We start from the raw sequence: 20,052 nt of genomic DNA, 5'->3' as shown, positions 1-20,052 counted from the left end.
GGGCAAACAATAGCAGTTTGGGGGGCTCTGACCCCCTTGGGTGGGATGGAGTAAACCACCAGTCAATAGTAAGAGGCACACTTCCTGGACACAGGTTCTCTATCTGTTATCCCTTCACAGAAATTAGACCTTGTGGCCCAGCTCCCCTAAGCCCCAGGACCAGTGCTGACCCTCTCCTCCTCCTCCAGTCTCCACACTAGTTTAAGCAACACCCTTTCCCAGAAATCCAACCTTCTGGGCACTCTAGGTTTACAGTTTACCTCTTCAGAGACATAGGACAGTGAAAACAAACAGATGCACAGGCTATGCAAGGGTTCCAAAATCCAGCCACCACTCTTTAGCTAGCACAAGAAAGACAGATCTAGACAAAACAATAAAAGCACCTGTGTACCTCTCCCTGCCTCAGTGTCCTCACCACCCTGGAGCGTTCTTTGGGCTTAGGTCATAATCCACTAAGGAGACCAGGATCTCCACATCACTGCACATGGCTGCTCCAAATCAGGAAGTGTGTCTCTCTTTCTGTGCACAGGGTTACCATATGTCCAGTTTTTCTGGGCACAGCTTCTTTTTTGAGCCTCTTTTCTCTGTCCAGGTGAAGTTTTCAAATAACAGCAAATGTCCCGGGTTTTTGCAGAGCAGACGTTGCAGCTCAGAAAGAGCCCTGATTGGTCCACTTCCTTATTGGTTCCTCCCACACATTTGCAGCTCATTGGTCAATTCCCCTGCAAGCCACAGGATCCTACCCACCCAGACCCTGGCTCTCAGCCTTGGGAAAGGTGTCCCGCAGGTAGGCACAGACTGACAGCTGTCACTGTGACAGGGAGCAACACTGCCCTGCACCACCAGTGAGTACTCCTGCTGCAGGTACCCTCTCCAGCACCCCCAAATGTCCCCCCTCCAGCTCTCCCTCCCCACTCCAGATCCCCCGTCCAGTAGAGTCCTCTTTTGGGGAACCTGAAATATGGTAACGCTACCTGGCAGCCAATTTCCTTCTTCTTTGGCTGGTCCAGAAGCTAAACAGGATTAACCTCCTGCTATGAAAGCATGCTCCTCTCTTCCGCTCTCTGAGTCCTGCGGCGCCCAAGCTTTCTGTGTATCTTTGAGTCTCCCGGGCTCTGTGGATTTTAAGACCCATTGTGAACACCAGATCTCTTTGTTCTGCTTCTGGGAAATTCCACTGCTCTAAACCCAATCCTGCAGACAAACTGGATCAACTGGTTTCCCTAGACCTCAGCCATCCGACTGTCTTAAATTGGTGCCACTTGAATGGGAGCCATCAAAGTTTAACAACCCCACATTGTTCCTGGTCTGAGAGATATTGATATAATCTGGGGAGCATGAGATTGACTCCACATGCCATGAGGCATTCCGTGATACAGCTGTTTCATACAATCAACCATTCATAAATTGTACATAGACCAATTTCCCAAACTGTCACACTTACAATTACATTTATGTTAATTAGCCAAACCTATGATTTACTCAGATATAATCCTTACTGGCATAGTTATGCCACTAATCTCTAACTGCAGCATTTCAGAGTAGCAGCCGTGTTAGTCTGTATTCGCAAAAAGAAAAGGAGTACTTGTGGCACCTTAGAGACTAACCAATTTATTTGAGCATAAGCTTTCGTGAGCTACAGCTCACTTCATCGGATGCATTCAGTGGAAAATACAGTAAGGAAATTTATATACACACAGAACATGAAAAAATGGGTGTTTATCATGCACGCTGTAAGGAGAGTTATCACTTAAGATGAGCTATAACCAGCAGGAGAGTGGGGTGGGGGGAAGAAAACCTTTTGTAGTGATAATCATTTCCAGCAATTAACAAGAATGTCTGAGGAACAGTGGGGAGGGGAAATAAGGGGAAACAAGGGGAAATAGTTTTACTTTGTGTAATGACTCAACCACTCCCAGTCTCTATTCAAGCCTAAGTTAATTGTATCCAATTTGATAATTAATTCCAATTCAGAATGCATCCGATGAAGTGAGCTGTAGCTCACGAAAGCTTATGCTCAGATAAATTGGTTAGTCTCTAACTGCAGCATGTATCACAGTGTTGGTGACACTGGGCACTACTCTAGGTAACTCGGGAAGGTGGAAGACAACGAGTGTCGATGAAGCCCTCTTGCTCTAGCCCAGACAAACTGAAGCCCCTCTGCTCCTTGAACTTTCTGTGACCCTGCACAACTATGAGGAAGCTAGCACACAAACAGACAGGTTTGCACAGGGCTCGCCAGCGAAGGCCAGCTTCGGCCTGGGAAACGTATAAATAAGGCAGAAATGTTTAGCAAAAACCAGTAACAAATAGACCCAAATAAGGCAAGGCTCGGGCAATGCTACTGAGGAAAAACACAACCGGCTGCTTTAGCTGATTGGCTACGGTATTGTACGGGGCAACAGGTAATTGGTTGCATAAGCTTGTGTAGTGAAGTAGGCAAAGGTATAAAATGTATACTGGAATCTGCATGCGGGGCTGCAGGATTTGAGACAGCTCAGTCTCCCTGCACCCTATCTGAAGCTTCAAATAAATCTCTTTGCTTCTCCACCGTGTTGTGGTCATTGGCACGACGCATACCGGGCAACGAACCCAATTGTTGCTTGCCTCGGGCACTCTGTGCCGGCAACAACAGGACCAATTTATAATCAAGTGTTTGTCTTTAAGTTATTCTGACATTACTAACGTTAGCTTTAGGCGTCTTTTGATGTTGACAGTTGGCAGTCCAAATGAATCAATTTATTTAAATCAGGTATGTTGCTACTTTGTTGGATTGCAGCTGGTGTCTCCACTACACCAGTTAGTTACAGTAAACAGAGGAAGCATTTTTGACCTCACAAAACTCTTGATGAATCATGCAGGGCTTATTTCTTTTTCAGAAGTGAGGTAGGGTGAAATTTTGGCTCCCTCCTTGTCAGCTCGAGTTCCACAGGAAAGTGCAGGAGAGACTTCCTGAAGATCTTTTGAGCGCTGCAGGAGTGAGGCTCCCTTCCATCCCAGGACAGAGTCCCTGCCTGGTTTACAAGCACTGTAGCAGTTAAACCTCAGCTCCTGAGGTGTTTCTAAGCATCGCTCTACCACAGCATTTGCCATCCACTATTTTTAACTCACCAAATTCAAGCAGATGAGCAGATCTGTTGAGGATTGCCTCAGAGGAACACTTTTGTTAACAAATATTGCATTCTATAGTCCCTCCACAGTTCTGTATGGAGAGGGAAGCTATCTCAGAGCCAATTCATTCAGGAGAGCGCCCAAAGGCAGACGTGGGCAGAGGGTTTCTGCTGAGTATTGTTTTGAGTAGAGAGGTATGTGAGTGAGAGAGTGAAACCCCTCAAACAGATACAGAGAAGCATCAGAAAGCCAGACCCAGCCTGAAAAAGCACTGAGAAAAGCCTAGAGAGTGTTCTTTTGGGCTGAGTGCTGGGCAAAAGCGATTTGGAGCTGCAAGTGAAGAGACTGCCTCCCGTGTTTGGTTCCTGATCTGTTCAGAGGAACAGGACTTTGTACATTCTCTGTAAATAAACAGGATTACACCAAAGACACCTGATCCCATCATCAACTTCTCCTGCTATTGGGAACAACCCATTGGGCACTGAACTTTAGCTCATTGCTCAGGTCAAGAGAGGTAACGCTAACATATGACGATAATTACAAGCTGCAGTGTTATTTGCCTTTGTTCAACTTTGTTCAACTGTTTAGTAACATTGGGTCTGAGCTAAGAGCTTTCTTTATTTGCATAAAAACAGAGAGTCTGACCCAAAAGTTTCAGTAAATAACAGTAACTCTAAAAAAAATAGTGCTCCATCAGATTTCAATCTTTCTTTCCAGTAATGCCCCTAAGATCTGGTCCATTATTATACATAGAACTGGGGCTAGATCATTCTAAGTCCTGACAATCTCTCATCCATATTCTTTGGGTTCTGGCAGTAACAGAAAAAGAATTTTTTCCAACTATTAAATTATGTTCGTTCTTGTTAACCTCGTATAACGAATGGCTATCCCTGAACAGGTCATTTAGCATTGCTACCATTTTAGGCCATGTCTGTACTACTGTGCTGCTCTACCACTGTAGTGTAGACACTGCCATTACTGACGTAAGGGGGATTTCCACTGATGTAGGTAATCCACCTCTTTGAGAGGCAGTAGCTAGGTCAATTGAAGAATTTTTCTGACCTATTTGACCTATTTGTGTCCATAGTGGGGATTAGGTTGACCTAACTATATCGCACAAGACATGAAAATTTTCACAGTCCTGAGCAGTGTAATGAGGTCAACCTAATTTTTAGGTGTAGACCAGGCCTTAGAATCAAGATGAAATATAATATGTATAAGCCCTGCCAGGGGAAAAGCTACAGGTTTTGTACACAGAATGACTCCCTGAGCAAGTGGGGCTAGATGGAACAAGCTCTAAACATACTTCAGGAACATTCACTGGAGACAGTATATTGGGGGAACAATGTCAGATGGGGCTCAAAGAAAAGAAGCAGAGAGATGGGCAACTTCTATATACAGTGTAAGGCTATACCAGCTGAGGGAGACAGACTTTTGGTGAACCGGGCACTGCCCTTACATAACCAGGGGAGGGACTAGAGCCACTGGGTATGAGCGCTGCCCCTACAGCTACTGCTAGGCAAAGTTCTCCAGCTTCACTGCTCTGGACGCATGCACACTTGTGGAATACATGTCTGAAACCACACACAGAATAACTTTTCTTCACGTCCCCACTAGCAAAGGAACAGGGAATGTGTGAGTGACAATTTACTTTTTAGTGCTTTTCAGACACCGCAGGCTATGCTGAGATGGGAAGATATCAGCATAAACTGCTAAAAATAGAGGGTTTTTTCTATCTAGGTTTCAGTATTATTCTTTTTCCAGTATCCACACATAATCAGATAGCTTTAAGAGGGAGTGAAGATTTGTCTGCAGGTGGTGTATGAGAGAAAGATACTTAAATACTTATCTCCTTTAACTTAGTGTAATCCCATCTCCTTGTCATGGTTCCCTTCCATATGGTTTAGCCTTAGCTGGTTTTACACTATCTGGAGCACTCCTCTGCCCCGCCCTGCCCCCGGCTGAGAAATCCCTATCAGCAAAAATATTGCTGGATCTCGTTTCATGTCTTGATGGGATGCCCTTTCAAAATCCACAAATGTTTGCTGAACTTTTGATTCAGCATTTTACTGTCTTAGAGGCTAAAATTAGACTTCCTCTTCCTGGCATGCACAGAATCACAGTTTGATCCTTGGGATGTCATCCAAGCCTGAAGGGTAGCAGAGACTGAGGTGGCAGCAGCAGCAGTTTCTGATGAACTAGCTTCAGGAAGGGAAGGAACCATTTGTCGATTAGAGGGAGATGCTGAGTTCTTGTCCATGGGCCCTCTCAGAGGGTCGTTTCCCCAAAGTGCTAAATCACTGGCTATGAAATGTGAGTGTAATTATTATCCAAGTGCTGGGCACGTGTTCAGCCCAACCTACCTCAGTCCCTGCCTCAAGGTACTTAAAAATTATTACAAATAATTTAGAGTCACCCCAGATATACTACACTTTACAAACCAGTTATAACACCTTTCTTGTCCGCAAAGAGCTTGCAGTCTAAAAAAACGTCACAAGACAAGACACAGGGCAACAATTGACAGGTGGGGCAGGAAGGGGAGATTACTGGGAAGGAGAAGGAAGGATGGATTGCTAGCAGCTGGGGTTTCAGAATGAGGGGAAGGGCTTAGCAGATGGAAGTGGAGATTGTTCCAAGTACTAAGGTCAGCATGACAAAGTGTGTAGCAGAGAGTGTGAAAAAAAAACAATGGGACTGTAGCGAGGCGGTGTGGTGTCCCACCACCTCGCAGAGGGAAGAACCTCCCCAGACACCAAAGTGGGCAGAGCCAGTGGATCCTGCGCCCGCCCCCCAGAGGTCAAGGCGCAGGACAGGAAGTATAAAAGCCCGACCCCAGAGCTCACTTGGGCCGCAGCCGCCAGAGAGGCCAGGCGCCTCCGGTCTAGCTCCGGCTTGGGAGACCCCGGCAATCTGCAGCCGACCCGAGGACTGGCTGGACCGGCCAATGCCTAATGCCGACCGGTGCATGGAGGAACAGCCAAGTTTATGCGTTGCCAGCTACCCAGAGGAGCTGCCAAGCCTACGCGTCACCAGCTACCCAGAGGAGCTGCCAAGCCTACCCCTTGCCAGCTACCCGGAGGAACCCATGGTGCTGGAACTCTCCGAGGACACCACCCTGACCCAGGTACCCTACGAGGGGGAGTCCAGAAGTAGCCCGGGAGCAGCTGACCCTAGTCTGGCTGAGCACTGCCAGAGTCAATGTCAGTGTGTTGCGGCCAGGATCCTCACTGACACAGTAGTGGGTCTTCTGCCGCTGCTTGCTGCCCACCCTGACCCAGGGCCTGGGCTTATATTGGCAGCAACATTTTGGGATACCTTTTAAACCAGCCCCAGGACAAGTAGAAACAGGGCACCTTGGGTTCCATGAGCTCTGTCACAGCCCCACATCACCCCCTGCACTCTATGCTATGCACACTCACCACTGTACTATGTGAGCATGTTCCACGAGTGCATTAAGTGATATGACTAATGTCTGTCGTGTTTGTCTGCTCATCTTCACCACAGGGAGAAGCATGGGCAGTGGACTTGTATTGTTTGGGTTGTTTTTTTCAATCCCACCCCCATGCCTCCAGAGGGCCCATCCTCTCACTTTGTCATTGCCCCTCCCTTTTTCCTCCTTCCACTTCAGACCTGTTTTCTTCCTCTCCCCCATCCCTTCCCAGTGCTTTGCCTCCAACCCTTTACCAGGTGTGTCAGGAAGACTAAGAAGCTGCTTAGAGTCCCTCAAGCTGAGTCCAGGTGCATGTGTGGCATGGGGATGATATTATGCTGCACCTCCACCAGCACCCACCCACCACTGCCTCCCCTCAGCAGCAGCAGCTAGGAGCATCCACCAGACCTGCTGCATTGAGATACTTCACTGTGCTTTTTGCACATGTGCAGAGACCTGTCAACAGCACTGTCCCCCCTACCGCAGCTCAACATTTCATAGATAAGAAAGTTTTCAATTTTGTAGTATGTATGCAGTGCCCAGAAGCCCACTAAGCACTGGAAGAGGTCAGAGGTTGAGAGGAAGATAGATTGTAGTGGAGAGGGATGGATTAATTGCCAATATGTTGATTTTGGTGCTAAAACTTTGCAAGATTTTTTAACCAAACTAATCACAGCACACAAACTCCACAATGCTTTTTATACATAGATTCATGGTAGAAAGCATTTCCCCTTGGCCATATGGGATTTTGTGTCTCAGAGTGGAGCTGGCTAATCCTGACCATTGTGCCATCTGTTGGATTCATCCCATTGTCCCGTTATAGCTGCATAATACGTATTCCCTTTTTCATCCACAACAAATGGCAGAGCACCTGTACATTTATCATCTTAGATAGCATTGTCAAGTAGTTTTGGCCCAAAATGTAAGATTTGTTTCAGAAAATTTTAGCAGTTCTCAGTTCTTGTAATGTAGATACAGGCTTAAAATTATTATTATTTTGGGACTCCATGTGTGTCATGCTCAAATTTATTTGAGCATAAGCTTTCATGAGCTATAGCTGTAGCTACAGCTGTAGCTCACGAAAGCTTATTCTCAAATACCTTCAGTGAGCTCTAGCTAGGAAAAAAAAATCACTATTTGCTAACATCAAACATTTAGCACAATTATTTACTATTCTAAGTATTGTGAGTAATGGTGGTAACTCTTGGCAAATGATGAATGTTTAAAGGTGACCATGCTACGGATGGTATATGCTTTCTGGAGTCATTCTTTTCCACTTCAATATCTCAAATGTAGTTTGAGCAAGTCTAAGGGGAAAAACACAGAGAGCTGGCAGTTTTTCAAAGAGACATTATTAAGTGCATAAAATTAAACTATCCCACTGTGTAGGAAAGATAGGAAGTATGGCAAGGGACCATCCTGGCTTAACCAGGAGATCTTCAGTGATATGAAACTCAAAAAAGAGTCCTACCAAAAAGTGGAAACTAGGTCAAATTACAAAGGGCAAATATAAAACAACATAAGCATGTAGGGACAAAATTAGAAAGGCCCAGGCACAAAACAAGATTACACTAGCTAAAGACATAAAGGGTAACAAGAAAACATTCCACAAATATATTAGAAGTAAGAGGAAGACCAAGGACAGGGTAGGCCCATTACTTAATGAGTGGAGAAAGACAATAACAGAAAATGTGGAAATGGCAGAAGTGCTAAATGATTTTTTTGTTTCAGTTTTCACCAGAAAGGTTAGTAGCGATTGGAGTGAACGCCAGTGAAAATGAGGCAGAGTCTGAAGCTAAAATAGGGAAAAAACAAGGTAAAAATTGCTTAGCCAAGTTTGATGTCTTCAAATTGGCTGAGCCTGATGAAATACATCCTAAAATTGAATCACAGACTCATAGGAGCTGACTGAAGAGATATCTGAGCCATTAGCAATTATCTCTGAAAAGTCATGGAACATGGGAGACATTCTAGGGGAGTGGAAGAAGGCAAATATAGTGCCAATCTATAAAAAGGGGAATAAGGACAACCCAGAGAATTACAGACCAGTCATCTTAACTTTGGTATCTGGAAAGATAATGGAGCAGATAATCAAGCAATCAATTTGCAAAAACCTAAAGATAATAAAGTTATAAGTAGCAGTCAACATAGATCCCTCAAGAACAAATTGTGTCAAATCAACTAATAGCTTTCTTTGACAGGGTAACAAGCCTTGTGGATGAGGGGAAGCGATAGATATGGTATACCTTTACTTTAGTAAGGCTTTTGATACTCTTTCACATGACCGTCTCATAAACAAACTAGGGAAATACAACCTAGATGGAGCTACAATAAGGTGGGTGCACAGTTGATTGGAAAACCATTCCCAGAGAGTAGTTATCAGTGATTCACAGTCAAGCTGAAAGGGCATATCAAGTGGGGTCCTGCAGGGATTGGTCCTGGGTCCGGTTCTGTTTAATATCTTCATAAATTATTTAGATAATGCCATAGCGAGTACACTTAAGGAGTTTGTAGATGATACTAAGCTGGGAGAGGTTGCAAGAGCTTTGGAGGATAGGATTAAAATTCAAAATGATCTGGACAAACTGGAGAAATGGTTTGAAGTAAATAGAATGAAATTCAATAAGGACAAATGCGAAGTACTCCATTTAGGAAGGAACAATCAGTCGCATACATACAAAATGGGAAATGACTGCCTAAGAAGGAGTACTGCAGAAAGGGATCTGGGAGTCATAGTAGATCACAAGCTAAATATGAGTCACCAGTGTAAAACTGTTGCAAAAAAGTGCAACAGTTTTATCAGCAGAATGTTGTAAGCAAAACATGAAAAGTAATTCTTCCAGTCTGTTCTGCGCTGATAAGGCCTCAGCTGGAGTATTGTGTTCAGTTCTTGGTGCCAAATTTCAGAAGAGATGTGAATAAATTAGAAAAAGTCCAGAGAAGAACAACAAGAATGATTAATGGTCTAGAAAACATGTCCTATGAGGAAAGATTGAAAAAATTGGGTTTGTTTAGTCTGGAGAAGAGAGGACTGAGAGGGGACATAACAGTTTACAAATACATAAAAGGTTGTTACAAGGAGGAGAGCGAACAATTGTTCTTGCTAACCTCTTAGGATAGGACCGGAAGCAATGGGCCTAAATTGCAGTAAGGGAGGTTTAGGTTGGACATTTTCGTGAGGAAAATCTTCCTATCAAGGTGGTTAAGCATTGGAACAAATTGCCTAAGAAGGTTGTGGAATCTCTATTATTGGAGGTTTTTAGGAACAGGTTAGACAAACACCTGTCAGGGATGGTCTAGTTACTATGTAGTTCTGCCTTCAGTGCAGGGAACTGGACTAGATGACCTACTGAGGTCCCTTCCAGTCCTACACATCTATGATTTTGGGGTGGGGGAAGATTGGGGAGCATTGTGATTGTCTCCAGGTATAGAAAATGTTCTAAATTACAATTTTAGATACTGTTTTTGTTTAAAAAGAATAAGTGTAGCTGTGTATATGATGATACTCTCAAGTAAGTGGGTGTCTTAACTGGAAGGACTTCTCAATGTAGGGGACGTAGCCACGGTTCCTTTGCGCTCTGCTTATTCCCAGCTGATGGATCAATCCCTTTGCACCAAAGACAGCTGGTCATAAACTACAGCAGTCTTCAAGTTACTCTGATTTACTCTAGGGACCAGACTGATCTCTGACTGGCCCCAGAGTCTGAGGACTGTGAAGATGCCAAAAGTCATATTTGCTCCTCCCCTTCTCACAAGCTGTGCTGAGCATAACTCAGAATCTCAGAATCCTATTATCATTTGTTCTACAGTAGTGCCTAGAGAGCTCAACAAATATCAGGGCCCCATCATGGTAGACACTGAACGTGCACATAGTAAGAGACAGTTCTTACCGTGAACAGCTTATTATTATTCCCATTTTTTAGATGAGGAATTTAGTCACAGAGACATTAAGTGACTTGCACCGGGGTATGCAGAAAATCTTGCAGAGCCAGAAACTGTATCCAGATCTTCTGATTCCCAGTCCAGTGCCTTAAATGCAAGAGCAAACTACTGCAGCTTTAGATGAGCACAAGACCATAGCTTCATATTCAGCTTCTTCAGCTGCAAATTGTTTCTTCAGTAATACCAATTCTTGCCTTTTGTCCTGTATTACTTGACAAACATCTAGAAAAAATAAAATTCTTTGTAAGATACCTTGTGTTTTTTAAAAAAGAAAAGGAGTACTTGTGGCACCTTAGAGACTAAACAATTTATTTGAGCATGAGCTTTCGTGAGCTACAGCTCACTTCATCGGATGCATACTGTGGAAAATACAGAAGATGTTTTTATACACACAAATCATGAAAAAATGGGTGTTTATCACTACAAAAAGTTTTCTCTCCCCCCACCCCACTCTCCTGCTGGTAATAGCTTATGTAAAGTGATCACTCTCCTTACAATGTGTATGATAATCAAGGTGGGCCATTTCCAGCACAAATCAAGGTTTTCTCCGCCCCCGCAAAAACAAACCCACTCTCCTGTTGGTAATAGCTTATCTAAAGTGATCACTCTCCTTACAATGTGTATGATAATCAAGGTGGGCCATTTCCAGCACAAATCCAGGGTTTAACAAGAAAGTCTGAGGAAGGGGGGGGGGGGGGTGGTTAGGAAAACAAGGGGAAATAGGTTACCTTGCATAATGACTTAGCCACTCCCAGTCTCTATTCAAGCCTAAGTTAATTGTATCCAATTTGCAAATGAATTCCAATTCAGCAGTCTCTCGCTGGAGTCTGGATTTGAAGTTTTTCTGTTGTAATATTGCAACTTTCATGTCTGTAATCGCGTGACCAGAGAGATTGAAGTGTTCTCCGACTGGTTTATGAATGTTATAATTCTTGACATCTGATTTGTGTCCATTTATTCTTTTACGTAGAGACTGTCCAGTTTGACCAATGTACATGGCAGAGGGGCATTGCTGGCACATGATGGCATATATCACATTGGTAGATGTGCAGGTGAACGAGCCTCTGATAGTGTGGCTGATGTTATTAGGCCCTGTGATGGTGTCCCCTGAATAGATATGTGGGCACAGTTGGCAACGGGCTTTGTTGCAAGGATAGGTTCCTGGGTTAGTGGTTCTGTTGTGTGGTATGTGGTTCCTGGTGAGTATTCGCTTCAGGTTGTTTTTCCACAGTATGCATCCGATGAAGTGAGCTGTAGCTCACGAAAGCTTATGCTCAGATAAATTGGTTAGTCTCTAAGGTGCCACAAGTACTCCTTTTCTTTTTGCGAATACAGACTAACACGGCTGTTACTCTGAAACCTGTCATTATGCAAGGCACTGCATTTAGCCGTATGGAGTGGAAATCTATCAACTGCATGAAAAAACTTGTACAGATACAGACAGACATCATCTTCCTTTCCAAATGCAAACAGATGGACATCGTACCAAAAGGACTGAAGGTAAAAAATCCATTACCATCTACATACCACACAGACTATGCTGACAGCTTGTGCCACACGCTCTCAAAGAAACTGCGGAACCACCTGATCAACATCCTCTACAGCAAACAGGGAAAGATAAAGAATGAGCTCTCAAAATTGGATACTCTCATAAAAAACCAACCTTCCACGCAAACTTTCTCGTGGCTGGACTTTACTAAAACTAGACAAGCCATTTACAACACACACTTTGCTTCTCTACAAAAGAAAAAGGACACTAAACTTTCTAAACTACTACATGCCACAAGGGGCCACAGCAATGGTTCCCTCAACCCACCCAGCAATATTGTTAACCTATCCAACTATACTCTTAGCCCAGCAGAAGCAGCTGTCCCATCTCAGGGCCTCTCCTTCTGCCCCTCCACCCCCACGAACATGGTACAGTTCTGTGGTGACGTAGAATCCTATTTTCGACATCTCCGACTCAAGGAATATTTCCAACACACCTCTGAACAACATACTAATCCACAGAGACCTCCCTACCAACACTACAAAAAGAAGGATTCTAGGTGGACTCCTCCTGAAGGTCGAGACAGCAGACTGGACTTCTACATAGAGTGCTTCCGCCGACGTGCACGGGCTGAAATTGTGGAAAAGCAGCATCACTTGCCCCATAACCTCAGCCGTGCAGAACACAATGCCATCCACAGCCTCAGAAACAACTCTGACATCATAATCAAAAAGGCTGACAAAGGAGGTGCTGCTGTCATCATGAATAGGTCAGAATATGAACAAGAGGCTGCTCGGCAGCTCTCCAACACCACTTTCTACAAGCCATTACCCTCTGATCCCACTGAGAGTTAGCAAAAGAAACTACAGCATTTGCTCAAGAAACTCCCTGAAAAAGCACAAGATCAAATCTGCACAAACACACCCCTGGAACCCCGACCTGGGATATTCTATCTGCAACCCAAGATCCATAAACCTGGAAATCCTGGGTGCCCCATCATCTCAGGCATTGGCACCCTGACAGCAGGATTGTCTGCCTATGTAGACTCCCTCCTCACGCCCTACGCTACCAGCACTCCCAGCTACCTTCGAGACACCACTGACTTCCTGAGGAAACTACAATCCATCGGTGATCTTCCTGATAACACCATCCTGGCCACTATGGATGTAGAAGCCCTCTACACCAACATTCCACACAAAGATGGACTACAAGCCGTCAAGAACACTATCCCCGATAATGTCACGGCTAACCTGGTGGCTGAACTTTGTGACTTTGTCCTTACCCATAACTATTTTACATTTGGGGACAATGTATACCTTCAAATCAGCGGCACTGCTATGGGTACCCACATGGCCCCACAGTATGCCAACATTTTTATGGCTGACTTAGAACAACGCTTCCTCAGCTCTCGTCCCCTAACGCCCCTACTCTACTTGCGCTATATTGATGACATCTTCATCATCTGGATCCATGGAAAAGAAGCTCTTAAGGAATTCCACCATGATTTCAATAATTTCCATCCCACCATCAACCTCAGCCTGGTCCAGTCCACACAAGAGATCCACTTCCTGGACACTACAGTGCTAATAAACGATGGTCACATAAACACCACCCTATACTGGAAACCTACTGACCGCTATTCCTACCTACATGCCTCCAGCTTTCACCCTGACCACAACACATGATCCATTGTTTACAGCCAAGCTCTGCGATACAACCGCATTTGCTCCAACCCCTCAGACAGAGACAAACACCTACAAGGTCTCTATCAAGCATTCTTACAACTACAATACCCACCTTCAGAAGTGAAGAAACAGATTGATAGAGCCATAAGAGTTCCCAGAAGTTACCTACTACAGGACAGGCCTAACAAAGAAAATAACAGCACGCCACTAGCCGTCACCTTCAGCCCCCAACTAAAACCTCTCCAACGCATTTTCAAGGATCTACAACCTATCCTGAAGGATGACCCAACACTCTCACAAATCTTGGGAGACAGGCCAGTCCTTGTCTACAGACAGCCCCCCAACCGGAAGCGAATACTCACCAGCAACCACATACCACACAACAGAACCACTAACCCAGGAACCTATCCTTGCAACAAAGCCCGTTGCCAACTGTGCCCACATATCTATTCAGGGGACACCATCACAGGGCCTAATCACATCAGCCACACTATCAGAGGCTCGTTCACCTGCACATCTACCAATATGATATATGCCATCATGTGCCAGCAATGCCCCTCTGCCATGTACATTGGTCAAACTGGACAGTCTCTACGTAAAAGAATAAATGGACACAAATCAGATGTCAAGAATTATAACATTCATAAACCAGTCGGAGAACACTTCAATCTCTCTGGTCACGCGATTACAGACATGAAAGTTGCAATATTACAACAGAAAAACTTCAAATCCAGACTCCAGCGAGAGACTGCTGAATTGGAATTCATTTGCAAATTGGATACAATTAACTTAGGCTTGAATAGAGACTGGGAGTGGCTAAGTCATTATGCAAGGTAACCTATTTCCCCTTGTTTTCCTAACACACCTCCCCCCCCCCTTCCTCAGACTTTCTTGTTAAACCCTGGATTTGTGCTGGAAATGGCCCACCTTGATTATCATACACATTGTAAGGAGAGTGATCACTTTACATAAGCTATTACCAGCAGGAGAGTGGGGTGAGGGGAGAGAAAACCTTTTGTAGTGATAAACACCCATTTTTTCATGATTTGTGTGTATAAAAACATCTTCTGTATTTTCCACAGTATGCATCCGATGAAGTGAGCTGTAGCTCATGAAAGCTTATGCTCAAATAAATTGGTTAGTCTCTAAGGTGCCACAAGTACTCCTTTTCTTTTTGCGAATACAGACTAACACGGCTGTTACTCTGAAACTTGTGTTTTTAAGTGGCTCTCAGCCATAGGTGCCGACTCCATGGGTGCTCCGGGGCTTCAGCACCCACGGGTGGGGAGGGAGGGAGGGAATAGCGGGTGCTCAGCACCCAGGAGTCAGAGCTTGAGTGTGGAATGTGATGAGTTCTGTGCTGCTAACACCTTCTACCCTTGGGGCAGGGAGTTTGTTTATGAACAGAGGCAGGGTGATTAAGATAACAAAAGGCTTCTCATTAAATTAAATTAAATTAAGGATTGTTAGATGATCCTGAAAGCATTCCCAGGCACTCCAGTTAAGAGAGGAAACAAAGAGTAGGAATAAATGGCCCATTTTCAGAATGGAGAGAAGTAAATAGAGGTGTCCCCCGAGGGGCTTGTAGTGGTCTGGGATCAGTGCAGTTCAACATATTCATAAATGATCTGCAAAATGGGGTAAACGGTGAGGTGGCAAATTCTGCAGATGATACAAAATTATTCAAGATAGTTAAGTCCAGAACAGACTGCAAAGAGTTACAAAGGGATCTCACAAAACTGGGTGACTTGGCAACCAAATGGGAGATGAAATTCAATGTTAAATGCAAAGTAATGCACATGGCAAAATATAATCCCAATTATGCATACAAAATGATGGTGCCTAAATCAAGAAAGAGATCTTGGAGTCATTTGCAGTACTCTGGAAGCACTATGTTTCCACAGCACTGCAAATTCATAAGATTCCTTCTCTCTGTGCTTGTATCATCCTGAACTGTGGTATGCTCATTCTCCTGCTTCAGAAGACTTAAAACTTATCTCCAATCATCAATGGGACAGACACAACTGAATAATGTAGCTGTCCTTAACCTGCATCAAAACAATACCAGGGAACATAGATGTAAACAAGATTATTGACAGTTTCATCCAGAGAGCTACAGTCAGACATAATGTCTTTAAACTGCAAAAAGAAAAGGAGGACTTGTGGCACCTTAGAGACTAACCAATTTATTTGAGCATAAGATTTCGTGGGCTACAGCTCACTTCATCGGATGCATTCAGTGGAAAATACAGTGGGGAGATTTATACACACAGAGAACATGAAACAATGGGTGTTACCATACACACTGTAAGGAGAGGTTTCAGAGTAGCAGCCGTGTTACTCTGTATTCGCAAAAAGAAAAGGAGGACTTGTGGCACCTTAGAGACTAACAAATTTATTTGAGCATAAGCTTTCATCAGCTACAGCATCCGATGAAGTGAGCTGTAGCTCATGAAAGCTTATGCTCAGATAAATTGGTTAGTCTCTAAGGTGCCACAAGTACTCCTTTTCTTACCGTAAAATCAAGGTGGGCCATTTCCAGCAGTTGACAAGAACGTCTGAGGAACCGTGGGGGGAGAGGGGGAGGGGAAGGAATAAACATGGGGAAATAGTTTTACTTTGTGTAATGACCCATCCACTTCCAGTCTTTACTCAAGCCTAAGTTAATTGTACCCAGTTTGCAAATTTTTTCCATGGGTCCAGATGATGAAGATGTCGTCAATGTAGCGCAAGTAGAGTAGGGGCATTAGGGGACGAGAGCTGGGGAAGCGTTGTTCTAAGTCAGCCATAAAAATGTTGGCATACTATGGGGCCATGCGGTACCCATAGCAGTGCCGCTGATTTGAAGGTATACATTGTCCCCAAATGTAAAATAGTTATGGGTAAGGACAAAGTCACAAAGTTCAGCCACCAGGTTTGCCGTGACATTATCGGGGATGCTGTTCCTGACGGCTTGTAGTCCATCTTTGTGTGGAATGTTGGTGTAGAGGGCTTCTACATCCATAGTGGCCAGGATGGTGTTATCAGGAAGATCACCGATGGATTGTAGTTTCCTCAGGAAGTCAGTGGTGTCTCAAAGATAGCTGGGAGTGCTAGTAGTGTACATAGCCAGACAATCCTGCTGTCAGGGTGCCAGTGCCTGAAATGATGAGGTGTCCAGGATTTCCAGGTTTATGGATTTTGGGTAGCAGATAGAATACCCCTCGTTGGGGTTCCAGGGTTGTGTCTGTGCGGATTTGTTCTTGTGCTTTTTCAGGGAGTTTCTTGAGCAAATGCTGTAGTTCCTTTTGGTAACCCTCAGTGGAATCAGAGGGTAATGGCTTGTAGAAAGTGGTGTTGGAGAGCTGCCTAGCAGACTCTTGTTCATATTCTGACCTATTCATGATGATGACAGCACCTCCTTTGTCAGCCTTTTTGATTATGATGTCAGAGTTGTTCCATAAACCTGGAAATCCTGGACGCCCCATCATCTCAGGCATTGGCACCCTTACAGGAGGATTGTCTGGCTATGTAGACTGCCTCCTCAGGCCCTATGCTACCAGCACTCCCAGCTATCTTCGAGACACCACTGACTTCCTGAGGAAACTACAGTCCATCGGTGATCTTCCTGAAAACACCATCCTGGCCACTATGGATGTAGAATCCCTCTACACCAACATTCCACACAAAGATGGACTACAAACCGTCAGGAACAGTATCCCCGATAATGTCACGGCAAACCTGGTGGCTGAACTTTGTGACTTTGTCCACACCCACAACTGTTTCACGTTTGGGGACAATGTATACCTTCAAATCAGCGGCACTGCTATGGGTACCCGCATGGCCCCATAGTATGCCAACATTTTTATGGCTGACTTAGAACAACGCTTGCTCAGCTCTCGTCCCCTAATGCCCCTACTCTACTTGCGCTACATTGACGACATCTTCATCATCTGGACCCATGGAAAAGAAGCCCTTGAGGAATTCCACCATGATTTCAACAATTTCTATCCCACCATCAACCTCAGCCTGGACCAGTCCACATAAGTGATCCACTTCCTGGACACTATGGTGCTAATAAGCGATGGTCACATAAACACCATCCTATACTGGAAACCTACTGACCGCTATGCCTACCTACATGCCTCCAGCTTTCATCCAGACCACATGACACGATCCGTTGTCTACAGCCAAGCTCTACGATACAACCGCATTTGCTCCAACCCCTCAGACAGAGACAAACACCTACAAGGTCTCTATCAAGCATTCTTACAACTACAGTACCCACCTGCTGAAGTGAAGAAACAGATTGATAGAGCCAGAAGAGTACCCAGAAGTCACCTACTACAGGATAGGCCCAACAAAGAAAATAACAGAAGACCACTAGCCATCACCTTCAGCCCCCAATTAAAATCTCTCCAACGCATCATCAAAGATCTACAACCTATCCTGAAGGACGACCCATCACTCTCACAGATCTTGGGAGACAGGCCAGTCCTTGCTTACAGATAGCCCCCCAACCTGAAGCAAATACTCACCAGCAACCACACACCACACAACAGAATCACTAACCCAGGAACCTATCCTTGCAACAAAGCCCATTGACAACTATGGCCACATATCTGTTCAGGGGACACCATCGTAGGGCCTAATCACATCAGCCACACTATCAGACGCTTGTTCACCTGCACATCTACCAATGTGATATATGCCATCATGTGCCAGCAATGCCCCTCTGCCATGTACAGTGGCCAAACTGGACAATCTCTACGTAAAAGAATAAATGGACACAAATCAGACGTCAAGAATTATAACATTCAAAAATCAGTCGGAGAACACTTCAATCTCTTTGGTCACTCGATTACAGACCTAAAAGTGGCAATTCTTCAACAAAAAAACTTCAGAAACAGACTCCAACGAGAGACTGCTGAATTGGAATTAATTTGCAAACTAGATACAATTAACTTAGGCTTGAATAAAGACTGGGAGTGGATGGGTCATTACACAAAGTAAAACTATTTCCCCATGTTTATTCCTCCCCTCCTGCCCTCCCCCCCCCCCGGCGCGCTTCCTCAGAGGTTCTTGTCAACTGCTGGAAATGGCCCACCTTGATTATCACTACAAAAGGTTTTGGTTTTTTTTCCTCTCTCTCCTGCTGGTAATAGCTCACCTTACCTGATCACTCTCCTTACAGTGTGTATGGTAACACCCATTGTTTCATGTTCTCCATGTATATAAATCTCCCCACTGTATTTTCCACTGCATGCATGCGATGAAGTGAGCTGTAGCTCACGAAAGCTTATGCTCAAATAAATTGGTTAGTCTCTAAGGTGCCACAAGTACTCCTTTTCTTTTTGCGGATACAGACTAACACAGCTGCTACTCTGAAACCTGTCTTTAAACTGGTACGTTAGTGAAGATAGCCTGTAGGTGATTGCAGTGATCTTCATATACTGTATTTCATGATAATGTAATTATGTAGTTCATAACAATTGAATCATTATTAAAATAGTAAAGATACCAATTATAGTCACATTCAATAACTAGAATATGAAAGAAATGTATAAATATGCTGAAAATAGCCTCCCCCCAAAAGTGGCAGAGTGCCTCCCCTCCAAACACACATACTTCTTGGCAAAACCAAAAGTCAGGGCTTAAGCTCTCAGCACTCTCTTTATTGCTTTTATACGCAGGCATGGCAGCAGGTATGGAGGCACCGCCAATTAAGGATGCCCGACACTTTCCATTATAACGGGTTTCAGAGTAGCAGCCATGTTACTCTGTATTCGCAAAAAGAAAATGAGTACCTGTGGCACCTTAGAGACTAACCAATTTATTTGAGCATAAGCTTTCGTGAGCTACAGCTCACTTCATCGGATGCATGCAGTGGAAAATACACAAGGTGCCACAAGTACTCCTTTCCATTATAAGACATTGTTTACAGTCATTTGTAACTTCACCAAACTTTAACTATTTGGGATGATGTTTTCCATTCTGGGTGTCTGCCTCTGGCTGAGGTTTGTGAGGTTTTTTTATTTCAGCCAAAATAGTCCAGCAATTTCAAAAAAACAAGGTTTGGGGAAAATATTTTGTATTGCCCTCATTAAAGGTCAGGTGACCTTTCTTTGAGATGCTCTTATGCTCCCATGGTTTGGAGCTTGGACTTGAAATCTGGCAAGGGGGTAACCTTTATATCAGGGATGTGCCTTTTGCTATCCCTGTGAAAATCTGCCAAAATATGGCCAGGTTATAAGCCTTTGGAAAAAATTGCAATCGGCACATGCTCAGAAGAGAGTTGCTGGAACTTTGCAGGCTTCAGCTAAATTCCCCAATGATTCCGTCTGCACTGGGCATGTGCCAGCCCAGAGCTGAGCAGGACTTTCCCTACAATTGCAATTCAGGGCTGCTACTGGCAG

At 44.3% G+C, this 20,052-nt stretch overlaps 1 long non-coding RNA gene across 1 annotated transcript in view; it reads right to left on the bottom strand.

Annotated features, from left to right (window-relative positions):
• Nucleotides 1-20,052, bottom strand: part of LOC119565283 — a 79,856-nt gene that overhangs the window by 12,450 nt on the left and 47,354 nt on the right. Inside the window, exon 2 of the long non-coding RNA XR_005223907.2 lies at nt 10,432-10,705. This is a non-coding gene — a long non-coding RNA (uncharacterized LOC119565283). The remainder of the gene's footprint in view (nt 1-10,431; nt 10,706-20,052) is intronic.

This window comes from Chelonia mydas, chromosome 1 (genome assembly GCF_015237465.2).
Source record: "Chelonia mydas isolate rCheMyd1 chromosome 1, rCheMyd1.pri.v2, whole genome shotgun sequence".
NCBI lineage: Eukaryota > Metazoa > Chordata > Testudines > Cheloniidae > Chelonia > Chelonia mydas.
This window is presented reverse-complemented; position numbering and strand designations above follow the sequence as displayed.